Below are 16,977 nucleotides of genomic sequence, written 5' to 3'. Positions count from 1 at the left end.
TTTCTTCACAAGTTTTGCATTTGGCTACAGTCAGTGTCACTACTGGTAGCATGAGGCGATACCTGGACCCTACAGAGGTTGCACAGGTAGTCCAACTTCTCCAGGATGGCACATCAATACGTGTCATTGCCAGAAGGTTTGCTGTGTCTCCCTGCACAGTCTCAAGGGCATGGAGGAGATTCTAGGAGACAAGCAGTTACTCTAGGAGAGCTGGAGAGGGCCATAGAAGGTCCATAACCCATCAGCAGGACCAGTATCTGCTCCTTTGGGCAAGGAGGAACAGGATGAGCACTGCCAGAGCCCGACAAAATGACCTCCAGCAGGCCACTGGTGTGAATGTCTCTGACCAAACAACCAGAAAGACTTCATGAGGGTGACCCAAGGGCCCCATGTCCTCTAATGGGCCCTGAGCTCACTGCCCAGCAGCATGCAGCTCGATTGGCATTCGCCATAGAATACCAGAATTGGCAGATGCACCACTGGCGCCCTGTGCTTTTTACAGATGAGAGCAGGTTCACCCTGAGCACGTGACAGAAGTGAAAGGGTCTGGAGAAGCCATGGAGAACATTATGCCTGCCGCCTGTAACATCATTCAGCATGAGCAGTTTGGTGGTGGGTTAATGATTGTCTGGGGAGGCATATCCATGGAGGGTCACACAGACCGCTGCAGGCTTGACAAAGGCACATTGGCTGCCATTAGCTATCAGGATGAAATCCTTGGACCCATTGTCAGACCCTATGCTGGTACAGTGGCTCCTGGTGCACGACAATTCCTGGCCTCATGTGGTGAGAGTATGCAGGCAGTTCCTGGAGGATGAAGGAATTGATACCATTGACTGGCCACCACACTTTCCTGACCTAAATCCAATAGAACACCTCTGGGACATTATGTTTTGGTCCATCCAATGCCACCAGGTTGCACCTCAGACTGTCCAGGAGCTCAGTGATGCCCTGGTCCAGATCTGGGAGGAGATCTCCCACAACACCATCTGTCATCTCGCCGATGTTGTCAGGCATGTATACAAGAACACAGGGGCCATACAAAGTGCTGCGTACAATTTGGAGTTGCTGCAATTCAATTTTGGCAAAATGGACTAGCCTGCCACATAATTTTTCACTCTGATTTTTGGGCGTCTTTGAATTCAGGGCTCTGTAGGTTGATCATTTTCATTTCCATCAAACGATGTGGCATCCTTTCGTTCCTAACACATTACACAGTCTATATCAGTATAGATATCCAGGAGGATTTCTTTTTCCCATTGAGATCTGATGTGTTTTCAAAGTGTTCCTTTAATTTTTTTGAGCAGTTTTATAAACCCTTCAAAGAGCACTTTAAGCTAATGGATGCCAGCTCCTGGAGTCCCCTGCAAATAATACCAACTCCAACATTGTCCCACATTGTCACCATACAATGCCATATTACAGCATATGAGAAACTAGTAGAGCAAAGAACTTTAAGAAAAGGCAGCTAAAAGCCTTCTGTTAAAGTTTGATGTTAAAGAAGATTTAAAAAAGAATTGCCATCTTTTTTTTCTGCTGGATCAAACTGACAACATGCAAGCTGTTCTTTTGGGGTCAAGGTACTAAATATGACCTAAATTTGTAATTGTGTACTGTGAAAGAAAAAAAGTCTTAATTCTTATTTTGAAATGTATAAAATAAAGCGGGTGGCGCAGTGGTAGCGCTGCTGCCTCGCAGTAAGGAGACCCGGGTTCGCTTCCCAGGTCCTCCCTGCATGGAGTTTGCATGTTCTCCCCGTGTCTGTTGTGGGTTTCCTCCCACAGTCCAAAGACATGCAGGTTAGGTTAATTGGTGATCCTAAGTTGTCCCGGGTGGGTGTGTGTGTCTTGCGGTGGGGGTTTGTTTCCTGCCTTGCGCCCTGGGATTGGCTCCCGTGACCCTTTGTTAGGATATAGCAGGTTGGATAATGGATGGATGGATAAAATAAAGCTTTACCAAGTAGTGTCAAAAAATATGTGCCATTGTGCCATGTCAGGTGCTTGCCGGAGGTATTTTTCCTTTGATGCTTGGACAAAAATATTTAATATACCTAGCCTATCAAATGTTTTTATTATTTGGACCGTGATAATATTAGTTCGAATACATCTATAAACTAGGGGGCTCTGCCCCCTGCTCACTTCGCTCGCCGACCCCCGGGTTTGGTTAACTGGATATACAATTTAAAGAGATTGTTATTTTCATGGGAATTGTTACATATGCATTATTTTCACTTTTACTTTAAAACTTCAGTTAAAACAATATTTGGAATTAACTTTTCTTCAAGGTCGCATTGAAGTTTGATTCCGTGTTTGGATTTACATCGTGACAACGCAACGTATAACTGCCCGTGAGTGAATATCGTTTCTTTCTCTCTAATAAATAAACCGACTTTTTCGAATGTTTGTCCCTTTTGATTTGTTGTCATAGCAAAAGCTATTCTCACGGGAAACTGTAACCATTTTAATACGAATGGCATAGCAAGATCTTTTTTTGTGTCTAATGTTATCCCCTGAAAATGTATTACATTACCTTTCTTGTCGCCCGTTAAAATTAGAATTAGAATTGTTTGACCAATTTTTAATAAAACTTAATCTTGTTCCATTGCATAGCCCATCACTCATACATAAATTACACAATAACATTACGATACTTCCTTCTTTCAATAATAATTCAGCCGGTGGAAGACTGGACGGTGTTAAAGGTTGTAGTTATTCTTTGGAATATTGTAAGTTGATGTTTTAATCTTCTGCACGATCATCACCAACTGCTTCAGCATAGTCTATTGATACGCATTTAATCAACTTGCCGTGTGACCAATCGACAATTTTCACGCTAATTTGTTTGACTTCGTTTCTTGCCGCCATATTTAATTGAATGGCTGATTCTAAACTGGATCTTCGTAAATGTGTGTGTGCTCATGAATAAGCCCTTTAATGGATTGTTGTCTGTCCAGGTTAAATGCCGGGATGCACCTGATGACCATGGTCTTGTTTGAAAATAGTTGTAAGTAGGGCGTGACTTGAAAGAATCTCATGATCAAAGTCTCCGTCTCGTGGGACTTCTTTCCAAAAATTCTCTTCCAAAAGACACGTCTCGTCCCAAGATTTTTTTTTAATTATAATGGAGAGATATGCCTGGCTTTAATGTTAAGAAGACTATTGTCAGTAATTGGCTGTATACCTTAAAACCGAGCATCATCCTAACATTCATGGACTCATGATGTGAAAAACTGAAAAGAATAGAAATGTAGAGATATTGAAACTAGCTGAGCTACCAATCACTACCCGAACGAGAAAGTTGAAAACTGCTATATATGGTTAAAGTGTAATGTAATATATATTAACCAAACTTATTTCCTTATGTTGCTTTTGTTAATATTGGAAAGGTTCTTTGTGTACAGTATACTTGATTTTCATTTTTTTTTTGTTCTGGTACAAATAACCTTAAGTTGCAAACTGTACTCTTGAGGAAAAGTTCAATAGTATGTGTAATCAACCGTGAAATTTTTAATTGAAAGGCAAGTGTACTAACCATTTACACCACCATCACAACCTGCTTCTCTTAATAGGTGTAACACGGGCGTAAATTTAGACTCCCCTGAATCTGTACCTCTGTTTTCCGAAAATTTGAAGTGGAAAAACATGGTTGTGTTTAGATTAAATGTGATAGGTGATCCCAATACATTTTGATATTTAACTCTGCTCTATTTTTAACCCTGAGCTGCCTCTGTTGTGCTCAGAGGGGCAGGTCTGAAAGTTGCCCATTAAGAACTTGATTTGTGGTGAAAAGTACACGTTTGCCTGATTTCAAGTCTGTGGTTTGAAAAACAAAGCAGTACATTAAAACAAACACATTAATAAATCAGATTGTACTTTCTAAATATGTAGATTTTCATACAAAATGTCAGAATATTTTTATAAAGGAAATATAATTTTTACAAATGGCCTAAAAATCAATATAGTTATCATATTTAAGATATTAATTCCATTTTCTATCCCTGTTTTTTTCTGTTGCATGGTTACAGAGAGCAGAAGCCTCTGCATTTTAGCGTCATTTGACAGGTAGGAGCCATCCCTGCACTTAATGATAGTCCAATGTTCAGCAGACCAATTGAAAGTTGCCAATCAGTCTACGACAAACATCTTTGGCACTTGAGAGGAAACAGGAGTGCTCAGGGAAAAGTCGTGTGGATATGGAGAGAACATGCGGATTCCACACAGACAGTGGCCCGGCTGGGATTCAACATTAGCCTTGGATCTTGTGAGACGGTCGTTATCCACAGCATTGTAGCCAAGCTTTGCTAATAAATTTCTTTAAATATTCATCTTCTGCCTACCAGTCATAGGACATTAATTTTGTTTTAAATGTGATGATTTTCTCTACGTCTTTATTCTGTTTGCAAACATAGCAGAGATATTGAACATGACCTTCAATATGCCCTAAAATGCTTTGGTCTTTTCCCATCTTTGCAACTTCTAGTTTTTATTTTCACCATTAATCCTTTTCTTCTAGTTTCAGTGGACCTAATAATAAATACCCACAATTTCAAGACAACAGGCACAAGATGTCGCCTAGGTGAGGTTGTGATCAAGTGGAGCTCCTAGCGTGATATACTTGATCTTATTCAACAAAGAGCTGTGAAACTATACACAGTCAACCCTCGTTTATCGTGGTTAATCCGTTCCAGGCGATAAATGAATTACCGCGAAGTAGGATTCTTTATTTATAAATCGAATATTTTCGCAGTTAGAGCATAGAAAACCTGTTTACGACCTTCTAAATACAGTAATCCCTCCTCGCTCGCGGGGGTTGCATTCCAGAACCCCCCGCGATAGGTGAAAATCCACGAAGTAGAAACCATATGTTTGTATGGTTATTTTTATATATTTTAAGCCCTTATAAACTCTCCCACACTGTTAACATTATTAGAGCCCTCTAGACATGAAATAACACCCTTTAGTCAAACGTTTAAACTGTGCTGTACAAGACAGAGATGGCAGTTCTTTCTCATAATTAAAAGAATGCAAACATATCTTATCTTCAAAGGAGCGCCGTGAAGAGCAGATAATGTCAGAGAGAGCACTCGCTAAGAAAAGCAAACAATCAAAAAATCAATACGTGCTTTTAAGTATGCAGAAGCACCGCGATAAAGCAGCATTTTGTAGAGGATCGTCCTATCTTCTAGGCAAACAGCCACTGTGTAAACAGCCCCCTCTGCTTACACCCCCTCCGTCAGCCAGAGAGAAGCAAACAAAACAAGCGCCACGCGGGAAGCATATCTTATAGCATTGAGGAGTTTTAGTTAATATGTAATACATGCTCTGATTGGGTAGCTTCTAAGCCATCCGCCAATAGCGTCCCTTGTATGAAATCAACTGGGCAATCAAACTGAGGAAGCATGTAACCTAAATTAAAGACCCATTGTCCAGAAAGCGAACCAGCGAAAAATCCGTGATATATATTTAGATGTGCTTACATTTTAAATCCGCGATAGAGTGAAGCCGCGAAAGTCGAAGCGCGATATAGCGAGGGATTACTGCATTTCCAGAAGTGATTATTTCAGACAATTTACAGCCTTGCGATTACAGGTGCAGTTTAAGACTCATACATACAAGGTGATACAGTGCTACTACCCCAATGAAAATAACAATGTATAGTACAGAGTATTTTGAAAATTCGGGTGTCATGAGGGTTAAAATCAATGTTAGTTTTTGTTGGCAGTGAGTGTAGGCCTGCAATGATGATATTTAAAAATAAGCTGTTTTTCAGTATTTTTGTTTTCAACTATTGATTTAGGTCATCCTAAACAACTTTCAGGTGTAACTACCAACTGGCAGAGTTGGTTTAAATCAAGATGATGTTAACTGCAGGCTGACTGTCTGTCATTCTAATGCATGTGGCATCCTTGTCATTTAGGAAGGCAGGCTCTATTGTAGGTACAGAGCTGAAAAGTTTTAACATCTGTGGCAGAGCGACGGGCATTAAGCAAACTCCTGTCAATCATGAAGAATCCACTGCATCCACTTAACAGTGTCATCTCCAGGCATAGGAGCAGCTTCAGTGACAAGACCGCTGTCACCATCCTGCTCCAATGACAGACTTAGGAGATCGTTTCTCCCCCACACTATGCGACTCTTCAATTCCCCCCGGGGCATTGGTAAATGTTAACATCATACAAAGTTATTGTCTGATTTCCCCTTGGGATTAATAAAGTATCTATCTATCTATCTATCTATCTATCTATCTATCTATCTATCTATCTATCTATCTATCTATCTATCTATCTATCTATCTATCTATCTATCTATCTATCTATCTATCTATGGAATAGCTTCGTGCTAATGGGTGTTTAATCTTATTTGGCTTATTAGACCATATAAAGTAAATGTTATTATGGCAATCAGGGCCTGTCTATATGCCTTCTTGAGCAGGGGGACCTTAGGGGCGTTACAAGATTTCAATCCATTTTGGCGTACATGTAGTGTGTTACCAATGGTGTTCTTGGCGACTGTGGTCCCAACTGCCTTCAGATCATTAACAAGCTCCTCCTGTGTAGTTTTGTGCTGATCCCTCATCTTTCTCATGATCATCTTCACCCCATGAGGCAAGATCTTGCATGGAGCTCCAGGCCGAGGGTGATTGATGGTCATTTTATAGTTCTTCTATTTCCGAATAATCACACCAACAGTTGTCACGTTCTCACCAAGGTTCTTGCTGATGGACTTGTAGCCCATTCCAGCATTGTGCAGGTCTACAGTCTTGTCCCTGATATCCTCTGACAGCTTTTTGGTCTTGCCCATGGTGGTGGAGAGGTAGGTTGGAATGGAAGAAATTGATTCTGTGGACAGTTGTGCTTTATACACATAACGAGTTGAGATCAGGAGTATCTGTAATTTATTGACTGATTGATTGACTGATCAATTGCCAATCTGTGGGAGCCAGAATTCTATCTGGGTTGTAGGGGATCGAATACGAAGGGCATTCAGATTTAAACAGGAATTTATGAGCTATGCTTTATTTATTGAAAACTAGGGGGCTCCACCCCCTGCTCACTATGCTTGCCCACCCCCGAACGCTAAGGATATGCCTTTGGATCATTTGCTGTCTTTTTGCTGCTTGCAAGCTGCCTCTTTTGCTTGTCGTATGTCGTTGTTTTAAGAGCTGGGAACACATGATGCTTGTCTGCCAAATGCAATCCAACAGGTTAGATGACTGTGGACTTGTTTTAAATGATGGCTCTCTGCCTGGTCTCGCGTGACGTTGTAAAAACAATACATGTACTTTATTTCCGGCCCCGGGTGTGGTTAAATTTGGTTAAATTCTTTCTTGCAGGACGTATAACGCTGCTCATGTTCTCAAAGGGGGGGCTGCTGTCACGCTGCCCTTCGATCTTTTTAAAACCTGTACTGCCGCTCTCCTTTTTGCCACTTCGTGTCTCCACTGCTCGCGTTGTGATCGCATCTCCGTGATCATAAATATACACCTGACCGAATTGTGTTTTCTTTTAAATTAAACTTGTCGTTGCTTTAACTGTTGCAGGACCACAGATTCTCATAGCGTATGGTCCATTATTGTGTAAAGCTACGTTTTGTGCATTGAATGATGCGAATGCGAAAAGACTTAGTTTTCTGCTCTTTTCCTTTTATCTCTGACCTCGCTTTGTCCTGCTATTTTTTCAATTACACCTGATGATTAATTTTCTTTTTTTTTGTGCTAATGCGACGTTTCATTTATAACGTATTGTCCTTTTATACGCTTTATATGCACTGAGACACCTGCATCTGTGTATGCTGCTTCCTTTTACACTACTGATTTTTTTTTTTGCCCATTCTCTTTCGTCTCGTGGTTCTTTTACTTGTCTTTCGTGATCTTAACATGAAGATCACGTATCATCTCCTAGTCATTCATTCCACAGGATTTTTTTTTATAATAGACAATGAAACGACTTACACTCTGTTTTTCTATGTAGTCTCCTGCCACTGCAGTCCACTTATTCCAGTGCTCAAGAAGCTTCTTAATCCCCAAAAAGTAGAAGTCTTTTCACTGCATGTTGACCCGTTCTTACACATGCAGCGTCAATAATCTCCTGATTCAGGTTGAATTTGTTCCTAAGTGGACCGAAGAGATGATAGTCCCTCTCTGAATGACTTGCACCAATCATACACTGTAGACTAAGAGTGAGAGACACTCATCCCCAAATTGTGATTTAAGTCTCAAATAAATATGAGATGGAATGACTCCTTCATTTGTCAAAAATGGAATAATAATGCGCTGCACAACACTTCAGTGTACCTCCTGCTCCGACATGTTGATTACAACTGGCAGGAAGGGGGGAAAGAGCAGCTAGCATTACTAACGATAAGTTCATATATGTGTGTGTTTGTCCAATGAGTAAGGTCTACCTTTAAAAGAACAGAGCATGAAAATTCCTGTTAATAATTGAACACTCCTCGTACGTATTTCTCTCAACGACATTCAAATCAATTTTATAACTTTTGTGTAATGTGTTTTTCAGGATGTCTAGATGATATTCTGTCTCTTGCCATTAAAATGAAACTACCATTAAATTAGAGGATGTTTATTACTTTGTAAGTGAGCAAACTTGCAAATTCAGCAGGGGATCAAATACTTTATTTCTCCCACTATATGGAGGTTCTGAAAACAAAGTTGTCAGTTCAGCACAAAGCTGGCAAACCAAGATATGCCTCTTTCAAATTTGCTGTGAGTCTGTCATTCACATTAACACAGTTGCAAAAGTTTCACTTTTTTGCTCTAGTAGAAGCATGACTATGGTTAGTCCTTCGTAAAATCTTAGAAAGCAATTCTTCAAATGCATAGCAAGGATACAATAAGAAAATAAAGCCAAGTGCATTTTTTTTGCCAAAGTCTTTACGTGGGACATCGCCAAACCTGGAAACTAAGGAATGAACAGCTTGTTGTATGTTGTAATGATGTAGTGACCCGACATTTGCGCGATAGACATATGAGCGCCGACAAAATAGCGCCGATTAAAACGCGACGTCAAAATCGCGCCGATTAAAACGCGACATCAAAATCGCGCTGACAAAATCGCGAAAGTTTCATTAAGTATGAATTACGAGTTTAAAGCATACAGTGGTGTGAAAAACTATTTGCCCCCTTCCTGATTTCTTAATCTTTTGCATGTTTGTAACACAAAATGTTTCTGGTCATCAAACACATTTAACCATTAGTCAAATATAACACAAGTAAACACAAAATGCAGTTTTTAAATGATGGTTTTTATTATTTAGGGAGAAAAAATCCAAACCTACATGGCCCTGTGTGAAAAAGTAATTGCCCCCTGAACCTAATAACTGGTTGGGCCACCCTTAGCAGCAATAACTGCGATAACTTGCAATGAGTCTTTTACAGCACTCTGGAGGAATTTTGGGCCACTCATCTTTGCAGAATTGTTGTAATTCAGCTTTATTTGAGGGTTTTCTAGCATGAACCGCCTTTTTAAGGTCATGCCATAGCATCTCAATTGGATTCAGGTCAGGACTTTGACTAGGCCACTCCAAAGTCTTCATTTTGTTTTTCTTCAGCCATTCAGAGGTGGATTTGCTGGTGTGTTTTGGGTCATTGTCCTGTTGCAGCACCCAAGATCGCTTCAGCTTGAGTTGACGAACAGATGGCCGGACATTCTCCTTCAGGATTTTTGGTAGACAGTAGAATTCATGGTTCCATCTATCACAGCAAGCCTTCCAGGTCCTGAAGCAGCAAAACAACCCCAGACCATCACACTACCACCACCATATTTTACTGTTGGTGTGATGTTCTTTTTCTGAAATGCTGTGTTCCTTTTACGCCAGATGTAACGGGACATTTGCCTTCCAAAAAGTTCAACTTTTGTCTCATCAGTCCACAAGGTATTTTCCCAAAAGTCCTGGCAATCATTGAGATGTTTCTTAGCAAAATTGAGATGAGCCCTAATGTTCTTTTTGCTTAACAGTGGTTTGCGTCTTGGAAATCTGCCATGCAGGCTGTTTTTGCCCAGTCTCTGTATTATGGTGGAGTCGTGAACACTGACCTTAATTGAGGCAAGTGAGGCCTGCAGTTCTTTAGACGTTGTCCTGGGGTCTTTTGTGACCTCTCGGATGAGTCGTCTCTGCGCTCTTGGGGTAATTTTGGTCGGCCGGCCACTCCTGGGAAGGTTCACCACTGTTCCATGTTTTTGCCATTTGTGGATAATGGTTCTGACTGTGGTTCGCTGGAGTCCCAAAGCTTTAGAAATGGCTTTATAACCTTTACCAGACTGATAGATCTCAATAACTTCTGTTCTCCTTTGTTCCTGAATTTCTTTGGATCTTGGCATGATGTCTAGCTTTTGAGGTGCTTTTGGTCTACTTCTCTGTGTCAGGCAGCTCCTATTTAAGTGATTTCTTGATTGAAACAGGTGTGGCAGTAATCAGGCCTGGGGTGGCTACGGAAATTGAACTCAGGTGTGATACACCACAGTTAGGTGATTTTTTAACAAGGGGGCAATTACTTTTTCACACAGGGCCATGTAGGTTTGGATTTTTTTTTCTCCCTAAATAATAAAAACCATCATTTAAAAACTGCATTTTGTGTTTACTTGTGTTATATTTGACTAATGGTTAAATGTGTTTGATGATCAGAAACATTTTGTGTGACAAACATGCAAAAGAATAAGAAATTAGGAAGGGGGCAAATAGTTTTTCACACCACTGTATATAATAATGTTTATTTTAGAAGTCAATATTATGAGGCACGGCACGCAGATAGTCATTAAGATCACGCCCTGCATATGTAGGAAGAATTGCAGCAAGACGTCTTGATAGTTGAGCGTATTTAGACTTGCTGGCTGCCTGACTGCTGGTAATTCCGCTTTGTATACGACGCGTTATGCCAACCCTCGACTGAGTTATTTGTTCACGGCATGCCACCAGCAGTTATAACAGTTATAACCTAGCACATAATGTGCACGTACGCATCCCACTCTCTTGGCCTCTCTCACGATTTTGTCGGCGCGCATTTGTCGAAAACCAGTTAGCAGGTTTGTCGGCGCTCATTTGTCTGTCGCGGTTTTGTCGGCACTCATATGTCAATCGCGCTTTTGTCGGTGAACCAATGATGTACCCACTTCTGATTTGTATAGTTTGTTCCTCTTCCTTGTCAAAGTATATTAAACGTACAATATAAATGGCTTTCTTTAAGTTCTTATAATCACTGCAGAAGTCTCATGGTTCTGGATGACTAGTGTTTTATTCTTTTCTTGAAATACAAAGCTTAAAAGGGGAACGGGAATGTAAGCCATTCTGACAGGAATCACAATAAGGTGAAATATAATGCCTGGCACTCGTATCCAACCCTACCACCCCATAACAAAACCCAACCCTACTACATGAAAAATTGAAACGAAAGAATAAAAGAGGGTGTGAGGACCGGCAAGTGAGGGAACAGTACAGCACCAACACCATTGAAAAGAAGAAAAAGGGCTAAGGATTAGGGTTGTGGCCAGAACCCGAGTGCATCTTTGCTTGGACCATCTCTTCCATTTATCAATATAAGAGCCAGATGCCCTATTGATCCTTAATGCTGATGATTCCAAAAGGTTCAGTTTAAGAAAGACAGACTTCTAGACAGAAAGAGTAAAAGAATCTGGAGATTTCCATCAAGAGGCAGAGGCAATTTTAGTGGTGATTGAACCTAACACAAATAGCCCCTGCTGGATAATAATTGAATGAAATGAGGAAAAGTTTAGAAGTAGGAAAATATGGGGAAGCAAAGGGGATGCTAATGGAGAGTATGGAAGTGAGAAAATCAGGCACCCCAGACCAAAAACTAACCACAGAAGGGCAGTCCCAAATGATATGCATACTTCTATACCCTGGGTGTTCAGGGAACAACAGTGACAATGTGGGTTTGATGAAAATCCGTAAGCATATTGTTTACGGGAGGAGGTAACATATAATGACTAGTGTTTATGATGACAGGGTGACAAGTATGTTAATGAATTGTATCTGTTTCTGAAAGTATTGTCTAAAGCAGAAAGAGGTGCTACTTTAGTAAATAAAACCTGAGGCCTGGAAATGTGCAGAAGTTAAATAGCATTTTAAGCTTTCATTTAATACAGCTGGCAAAGTCGGAACCCAATAGACTTTGGATTATTTTTTCCCTAGTGGGCAGAAGTGCATAGCTAAAAGTATTTAAGAAAGCTGTAGAAGTTGAAACCATTGCAGATGAAGGCACTGCCTGGTAGAAACAGGGAACTTCTGGACACTCAGTAAGGGGCTTCTGTGTTTTACTAATTTAATTTTTATTTGGTAATAATTAAAAACATCTTTTCTCTCTAAAGTGAAACCTCGGTAGTATAACATGTTGACTTATCAACATCTCTGGCCACTCTAAATGAATTCAGCCTGATTGAAGGAGAATATCCTTGCTCTGTGGTGTGCTATGCAGTGTAAACCTGGCAACACTTGACAGCAGCTCCTCTAAAGACTGAACGTGAATCAAGTGTGCTGGATTTCTAATGACACAGACGTTATAACATCGAAAGAGTTCATGTTCAGTATATTTTTTCTTTATATGGTTAATAGAAAATGTGCATTATATGGCACAGGTATAATACTAATATATTAATTATATATTATATGCAGCATATAAAGTTACATTTATGTTGTACACTCTTGTTTATGGGTCTTTTGTTGGTATCATTGTCACCAATCTGAGAAGAAATACAAGTAAGATTTTTTTTTTGTATATATTATATATACGTCAATAAGCTTGAATTTGAACATGGAAATGATATGCTCCTTTTGTTGTTCCTTGTATCCTTTATCACTTTAATAAAGACACCCTTTATTACTTTTGTATCACTTTTGTCCTTTGGTGTTTATTCTGGTTCCGGAGGTTGGCTACCATTCACAGCACTTATAAACAGATAGCATACCTCCCAAGCAAACGTTATCCAAGATGTCATTGTCTACATGATCTATCTAAAGGTTGGCTCCAGTGCCAGTATTTAAATAGTCATTTTAGTCTTCTTCTTCTTTCGGCTGCTCCCGTTAAGGGTTGCCACAGCGGATCATCCTCTTCCATATCTTCCTGTCCTCTGCATCTTGTTCTGTTTTTTAAATAGTTATTTTAGTATTTGTCCTAAATTGAGATATTCTCTAAAACTGACACAACAAGACTTATTCCCTGGTTGACACCCAGTGCTGCAAAGCTTCCTGCTACCATAAAATTCAGTAAGGCAGGATCTGGTAATAGTGGCCATTCTCAAGGTATAAACGATAAGCGGCTCTGGTCTTTGTGATTACCTTAAGAAATCCAAAGTCGTCAGTCCTTTTGTGGTGTTTTGCTTAACTTCTGTTTGGACAGGTATGAACAAGTGTGACCTTTAATCCAAATTTGCTGTCTGCCTTGCACTACACACTATCAAGATAAGCTCCATTTCTTTTGGGTCTATAATGCAAAACGTGCGTTCACAGCAAGAAAGCGGCGCTGATAAAATTAACCTGCAGACGGGGTGAGTGATTCGGATTCCATTTTATAGTATTAATGTTCCCACAGAATGTTAATTTAGAGTATGTTGCATTAAGTTTAGTCTGAAATTCAATAATTCAATTGCTGAAAATGCATCCTGGTTAGAGTAGACATTATTTTGCATTAAGTGGAGTTTTTAACTAATGCATTATTAGGTTAGATTAAGATAGATGTAACAGTTGTGTAATTTAGTGGGTTATTTGGCATTAAGGCTTTCAGACTTTATGTGAGTTTCTGGGGTAGAAATGCATAAAATATTGCCTTCTATCTGTCTATCTACTTTCGTCTGCTCCCGTTAGGGGTCACCACAGCAGATCATCTTCTTCCATATCTTTCTGTCCTCTGCATCTTGTTCTGTTACACCCATCACCTGCATGTCCTCTCTTACCACATCCATAAACCTTCGCTTAGGCCTTCCTCTTTTCCTCTTCCCTGGCAGTTCTATCCTTAGCATCTTTCTCCCAATATACCCAGCATCTCTCCTCTGCACATGTCCAAACCAATGCAATCTCGCCTCTCTGACTTTGTCTCCCAACTGTCCAACTTGAGCTGACCCTCTAATGTCCTCATTTCTTATCTTATTCATCCTCGTCACACCCAATGCAAATCTTAGCATCTTTAACTCTGCCACCTCCAGCTCTGTCTCCTGCTTTCTGGTCAGTGCCATCGTCTCCAACCCATATAACATAGCTGGTCTCACTACCATCCTGTAGACCTTCCCTTTCACTCTTGCTGATACCCATCTGTCACAAATTACTCCCGACACTCTTCTCCACCCATTCCACCCTGTCGGCACTCTCTTTTTCGCCTCTCTTCCACAGTCCCCATTACTCTGTACTGTTTGATCCCAAGTATTTAAACTCATCCACTTTCGCCAACTCTACTCCCTGCATCCTCACCATTCCACTGACCTCCCTCTCATTTACACACATGTATTCTGTCTTGTTCCTACTGACCTTCATTCCTCTCCTCTCTAGATTATATCTCCACCTCTCCAGGGTCTCCTCAACCTGCTCCCTTATATTGCTACAGATCACAATGTCATCAGCAACATCATAGTCCATGGGGACTCCTGTCTAATCTCGTCTGTCAACCTGTCCATCACCATTGCAAATAAGAAAGGGCTCAGAGTTGATCCCTGATGTAATCCCACCTCCAACTTGAATGCATCTGTCACTCCTACTGCAGACCTCACCACTGTCACACTTCCCTCATACATATCTTGTACAACTCTTGTGTACTTCTGTGCCACTCCCGACTTCCTCATACAATACCACAGCTCCTGTTGAGGCACTCTGTCATATGCTTTCTCCAGGTCCACAAAGATGCAATGCAACTCCTTCTGGCCTTCTCTAAACTTCTCCATCAACATCCTCAGAGCAAAAATTGCATCTGTTGTGCTCTTTCTTGGCATGAAACCATACTGCTGTTCATTAATCATCACCTCACTTCTTAACGTAGCTTCCACTACTCTTCCCCATAACTTCATGCTGTGGCTCATTAATTTTATTCCCCTGTAGTTACTGTAGTCCTGCACATCCCCCTTATTCTTAAATATCAGCACCAGTACACTTCTTCTCCACTCCTCAGGCATCCTCTCACTTTCCAAGATTCCATTAAACAATCTGATTAAATGCTCCACTGCCATCTCTCCTAGTCACCTCCATACTTCCACAGGTATGTCATCTGGAGCAACTGCCTTTCCATTTTTCATCCTCTTCATAGCTGTCCTTACTTCCTCCTTGCTAATCCATTGCACTTCTTCCTTTTCCTCCTTCCTCTTTCCAGATGTCACGCCAAGCACCCGTCTTGCTGTCACCCTTACTACATCTGCTGTAGTTTCCCAGCTGTCTAGTAACTCTTCACTGCCACCCACCTGCCTGTCTCACCTCCTCCCTTAAACTCAACCTTGCAGTCTTCCTTTTTTAACTTCCACTATTTGATCCTTGGCTCTGCCCTCATTCTCTTCCTCTTCTTGATCTCCAAAGTCATCCTACAGACCACCATCCTATGCTGCTTAACTACACTTTCTCCTGCCACCACTTTGCAGTCTTTAATCTCCTTCAAATCAACTCTTCTTCATAGGATGTAATCTACCTGCGTGCATCTTCCTCCACTCTTGTACATAACACTATGTTCCGCCTTCTTCTTAAAATACATATTCACCACAGCCATGTCCATCCTTTTGGCAAAATCTACTATCCTCTGACCTTCTTCATTACTCTCCTTGACACCATGCCTACCCATCACCTCCTCGTCTCCACTGTTCCCTTTACCAACATGCCCATTGAAATCCACTCCAATCACCACTTTCTGTCCCTTGGGTACACTGTTCATCACTTCATCCAACTCACTCCAAAAATCTTCTTTCTTACCCATTGCACACCCAACTTGCAGTGCATATTCACTAACAACATTCATTAATCACACCTCCAATTTTCAGCTTCATAATCATCACTCTGTCTGACACTCTTTTCACCTCCAAAACACTTTTGACATACTCTTCCTTCATAATAACTCCTCCATTTCTCCTCCTATCCACACCATGATGGAAAAATTTGAATCCACCTCCGATCCACCTAGCCTTACTCCCCTTCCATTTAGTCTCTTGCACGCACAATATATCAACCTTCCTTCTCTCCATCATATCTTCTAACTCTCTTCCCTTACCAGTCATACTGCCAACATTCAAAGTTCCTACCCTTAGTACCACTCTCTTTACTTTCCTCCTCTTCTTCGGCCAACAGTAGCCCAATTTCCGCTAGCACCCTGTTGGCTAACAGTCCTGGTGGCGGTCGTTGTTAACCCGGGGCTCGACCGATCCGGTATGGAAATTTGTATTGTTGTCTGCATGTTGGTTTTCAAAATTTTACACCGGATACCCTTCCTGACGTAACCCTCCCGGCATGAAGAAACACACTGGTTTGTGCATCCCCTATTATATAGTTGTATCTATCGATCTATCGTTTTATCTATCGATCTATCGTTCTGTTGTTTTATCTATCGATCTATCATTCTATCGATCTAACGTTTTGTCGTTTTATCTATCGATCTATCGTTCTATCTGTCGATCTATCATTCTGTTCTATCTATCGATCTATCGTTCTATCTATCGATCTATCGTTCTGTCATTCTATCTGTCGTTCTATCTATCGATCCATCATTCTATCTATCATGTAATCATCTTGCCCATTTCCAGGCCAAGGGAGCCACTGCCTTTCCTTGGAGCCTTGGGTGCTGGGAGAAGACCACCTTTGCTGAGAATGCTTGTCCTTCACTTGTCACCCTCCATCACTCACAAACACCACACTGAGCCAATTTCATGTTGCTGTTTAACCTAACAGACATGGATGTAAGAATAGAACTGCATGCAGATAGGAGAGAGAGTGTGCAAACTGTTCTTTCTACACTGGTCCCAGGATTTGAACCCAAGACTTTGGAGCT

This window comes from Polypterus senegalus, chromosome 14 (assembly GCF_016835505.1).
Source record: "Polypterus senegalus isolate Bchr_013 chromosome 14, ASM1683550v1, whole genome shotgun sequence".
NCBI classification, from domain to species: domain Eukaryota; kingdom Metazoa; phylum Chordata; class Cladistia; order Polypteriformes; family Polypteridae; genus Polypterus; species Polypterus senegalus.
This window is presented reverse-complemented; position numbering follows the sequence as displayed.